The sequence below is a fragment of the Rosa rugosa genome, chromosome 6 (assembly GCF_958449725.1).
Source record: "Rosa rugosa chromosome 6, drRosRugo1.1, whole genome shotgun sequence".
Classification (NCBI taxonomy): domain Eukaryota; kingdom Viridiplantae; phylum Streptophyta; class Magnoliopsida; order Rosales; family Rosaceae; genus Rosa; species Rosa rugosa.
In genome coordinates, this window is record NC_084825.1 from 28,102,596 (window position 1) to 28,107,326 (window position 4,731).

Consider the following 4,731-nt stretch of genomic DNA (forward strand, 5'->3'; position numbering starts at 1 on the left):
ATAGTTCAATACTTAAGACACTATAGGATTGAAACTATGCTCGTACAGATTTGCAACTTTAACACTAACTTTTTTGCATTGCATATTGTAGTTCTATACTTAAATATGAAGTGTAAAGAGACCAAGTTCTTTATTCACCATTGTTCAGAGCAGTGGTAGATAATTGATAATTTTACTTTCTAGTCTTTTGTTCCTTAGAAATTCTGATATCTTTTATAGCTGTTAAGCTTTCAGCCTTAAAAAATATAAAATATAATAAAAATATAAAAGAAAAAAGGAAGGAAGGAAGTGGAAAACAAAGAAAAGGCCATAGACATTTATAAAGGACATATGTGCAACCCAACTTACTTTTTGGACATTTTGCAATTTTCAAACATGAAACAGATCTGCAAACAGAACAATAGAGGGTCCAAAAAGATCAGCAAGAAAACATGATAAACCAACTGCAGTGCAAGTTCCTGTAGTAATTAACATATACTTGTAAGTAAAGTTTTCTCTGCAGAACATGAACAAAATATAACTTAACAAAGATATTCTTACAAGCCGCCTTGTGGTTCACAACTAACAGCTGCTGACTTAGTGGTGAAATCGTTGTATGAAAGATCACTGCATAAAAAGGCTTAAGTAAACTTTTGTTCACCATCTAAAATAGGGAAGAAGAGAAGGAGTAGCATTTGCTACTATAGCTTTTCTAGAAGAGAGCTTACATGTTGTCTCCTTTCAGCCAATCTGGCACAGATCCAGTGAGCATATTTCCAGTCAATAATTATACACGAGGCCTCATTCTGCTCCTTTATTGTAAATCCCCTAGTAATCAGTAAAAGAATCAAGATCTGTTATTCATTGCTTACATGTAATCCACATTTGCTAGTCCAGAAAAGCTGCTTGGAATTTCTCCAGTTAGCTTGTTAAAGCTGAGGTCTCTGCAAAGATTCCAATCAAAGAAATGTAAACATGATGATCCATTATGTATGAGAGCAATGCCATTATGCCAATACAATTATAATCACATATATGTAACACCTACATTACAATTATGACAGTAATGCCATTATACCAATACATTTATCAAAATAGCAAGATTTAAATATCTAATGACAGTAATACCTTTATTTTTTTTCAAGTTTCTCAAAGGAACTGTGGCCCTCTGCTTCTGAGGTCTGAGGCTTTCTCCTCATGAATCATGAATCATACAAAGTTACAGACTGCAATTGAAGAAGAAATCAACATTAAATGGAAACCAAGTTATCAAACCCATTTCTAACTACCCAATCACTCAATATGTATCATTACCTTTATTAAAATCAAGTAATCAAACATCAATTCATCAAGATCAATATACCATCAGTTAATCAGTATCCATAGGCCAAGCAATTATATCATTTAGAGTCTTTGACTGTCTGCAAATCTGCAATTATACCATCAACATCACTACATCAGTAGCACCAACCAAAATCGAACCCATTGGCCATTACCCATTTCAACTATAACATTACGGCATTACCTATTTACCTTAGTTGAAAACCAACAAGAACTCAGAACTGAAACAGATTAAATGGAAGACAACTAGACAAGATCAAATGGAAATCGATTATTTACTAATTAAAACTCATAACTTCAGAAATCAGAAGAGAAGCAGACTAGAACTCTAGAAGGGGAGGAGAAGAAGACGGAGAGGGAGAGAGAGATGATGAGATACCGCGGAGACGGGTTGCTGGTGGGGATCGAAAGGCTGGAGGCGGTGGCAGGTGCGGCTTGGAAGCCTGGACTGCTGGAGGCTGCGCGGAGCTCGGAGACCGGACAACTGAAGACGGATTGCTGGTTATAAGGCTTCCAGCCTTGCACTCTTGCAGATCGTCCAGCCGGGTGTGCTTTGTGCTCCAAGTCTCCAAGTCTCCAAGTCGCAGCGGTGGGGCTTGAAACGAGAATACGAGATGACTGGTCCAAAAAAAAAAATCTATATACCTAATTTTTTTTTTTTGCCCGAAAAGCCCGGTGGTGCTTGAGCCCTACCAAGCCCGTGGCTGGATCCGCCCCTGGCCGAGACCGACGACGTTGAGGAGCGGTGAGAGGAGGCAGTAGAGTTTTCGTCAACGTCTTCGTCAGCGAGGATGGCCTGGCCTTAGCGCATCGAGTCTGACAGTTGCAACAACTCTTCAATCGCCTCCATGGTTGAAGTAGATCAAAGGAGATCTGAGGGAGGGGGCGGTGGATCTAACGGTGGCGGAAACCTCAAAGATTAAGATCGGGAGAGCCGCTGAGAGTGAGAGTGAGGGTCGATGAGGTTGAGAGGGTGAGGGCGATAAAGGGTGAGAGCGATGGTGAGGGGGAGCGCGATACTGAGTCAGCGAGGTTGAGAGCGATGGCGAGGGTGAGCGCGATTGAGGGAGGCCGAGAGAAATTTGGGAGCAGGAAGAGTGACCTAAAATTTTATTGAGTCAGAGGGAGGCCGAGAGCAATTTGGGAGGGAGAGTAACCTAAAATTTTGGCTAAGGGAGGGAAACACGTGTTTTCACAAAGGCTTTAGTGTTTTTTTTTTTGGTAATAAAGGCTTTAGTATTTTGAGTGGGAAAAAAATAAATATAAATTAGTTTTTTTTTTCGTTTTTCAGACAACAGATATTATTGTTAGTGTTGTCTGAAATCTCTCAAATATACTAAAGGGTTCATGTGTTGGATGAGTAGAGGTCAGACGACAGGTTTAAAAAATCTGTCGTCTGACTAACTCAGACGACAGCAAAAACTCATGTGTTGTCTGATAGCTGTCGTGTGATTAAGTTATTCTAGTAGTGTATGTGCTTCATTTTAACAGCTTTGTGACGGAAAATGGACGAAGATATGACGTTGATAAGAAAAAATGAGTCCAAGTATCACACTGATAACTTTGTAAGTTTCGGATATCATTTTGAAAGTCACATGAATCTCCAGACACTTTTGTTTTTAGAGAATCACTGTTAATTTATAATGAATTAGTAAGTCGATAGCTATACATACACTTCAGCGGAATCAGGAAACTAGTCTCTCATGTTGACTTCTTCATTAGGCAATTATCATTTATTACCGTCAAAGTTGAGCATGTTAATAAAAAACTATACAAATAAAAAATAACTTTGTGTCTTTTAAAAAAAAGAATTCTCGTAAACGCTGAGAGGGAAAAAATCCTATACTCTTTAGGAAAGTTCTGACATGCCTTGAGGTATCAGTACCTTGAAATTCGTAATTGCATCTGGGCTGTCTATTTTACACTAGGAAATTCAATGGTTGTAAAAAGACCAAAGCAATAGACTAGCTACCTGCTATGTAGGTAATATTACCGTTAATCACTAAGAATTGTATTTAGGAGATGAAGCAAGCACGACATCTGGTACGTTTTCAATCATATTTCGCAGGTGTTTCTAGGTTCTTCTGAATTTTGTGTCTGGTTTCTTGAATATGGGAGTGGGTGATAAGTGTTTGGGAAATTTGAATGGATTTTGTGAGAGATTTCGAGGGGTTTTCGAGAATGTGGATGAGGCATTTGTTAGTAAAGAAAATCAATTGAGTTGGGTTTAAAGGTCTGATGCTATGTAGGTAATATTACCTTTAGGAGATGGAGCAAGCACGACATCTGGTACGTTTTCAATCGTATTTTGTAGGTGTTTCTAGGTTCTTCTAAATTTTGTGTCTGGTTTCTTGGATATGGGAGTGGGTGATGAGTGTTTGGGAAATTTGAATGGATTTTGTGAGAGATTTTGAGGGGTTTTCAAGAATGTAGATGATGCATTTGTTAGTAGAGCAAATCGTTTGAATTGGATTTAAAGGTCTGATGCTGTGTAGGTAAAATTTGTGAGTTGGAGAAACTTGGCTCTAGAGAATTTGTGAATCCTACTCTATACAAGCAGTTAGTTGGAAGTTTTCGTTATTTGACTAGCGGTGAACATATTCCTCGCAGCTACTTGCTAATGTTATACCTAGAATTCTACAATTTAAAAGCATTGGAAATCAATTGAGTTAGGTATGAATTGGAATGTGGTGATAATGAGGTTGGGAGTGAGACAGCTTTTTGAGATGAGTGTTAAATTCTCTAATTACTGTTTTTCTTTTTCACTCTACAGATTTCGGGAACATGGTGCTTTCATATTCTCTAAGTAGGTAGCACTGCTTACAATCTCACCAGTAAGCACTCTTTTCACTCTCCTCTTCATATATCTGCAGTCTCACTATCCTCTCTTTCTTCCACACTCCTATCATCTCCCTCTTTCAAGCTCTGGAAGATAAATAGTGATTTTCGTGAAATGATTCATCCGAAGAGAAGGAGCGTATGCCGTAAAATCTTACATAAAAGTGCACACCCACAGACTCAGCATGTACAATTGAGTCTCCATTCTTGCAGTCACACAGAGAAGTGAAGGAATCAGAACTGTCCCGTGCTAAAGCCATGCATCGAATTACATTGATCTTCTTTCGTTATCTGATTTACATTTATACTTATACTATGCATTCTTGCTCAAATTCAAAAAATTCCAAAAAGTTATATTTGTATTCAATATGTGGCTTTGCGGCCAAAAGCAATATATATCAGCAAATGATTTACAGGCCAATAGTGGCTTTACATCAGGGTTCTAAAAATCGGCCTAGGCGGCCGCCTAGGCGCTGGGCGTCGAGTCACAATTCCGATTATAGGCTAGGCGATGGCTGTAGGCGTTTGGCTCCTTGGCGGCCGCCTAGGCGGTCTAGGCGGAGCTGCTCGGCG

At 39.0% G+C, this 4,731-nt stretch overlaps 1 long non-coding RNA gene across 4 annotated transcripts; it reads right to left on the reverse strand.

Annotated features, from left to right (window-relative positions):
• Positions 1–37: 37 nt before the first annotated feature.
• On the reverse strand, positions 38–2,498 carry LOC133716055 (uncharacterized). 4 transcript variants are annotated; one of them, XR_009849331.1, is made up of 7 exons: positions 1,700–2,498; positions 1,513–1,566; positions 1,294–1,408; positions 1,108–1,205; positions 708–923; positions 541–606; positions 38–458 (listed from the first exon to the last, which is right to left on the reverse strand). It is a non-coding gene; the product is annotated as an uncharacterized LOC133716055 (long non-coding RNA). The 4 variants fall into 4 exon arrangements; XR_009849330.1 differs by having other exon boundaries at positions 1,505–1,566; XR_009849329.1 differs by lacking the exon at positions 1,513–1,566 and having other exon boundaries at positions 38–386.
• Positions 2,499–4,731: the final 2,233 nt, after the last annotated feature.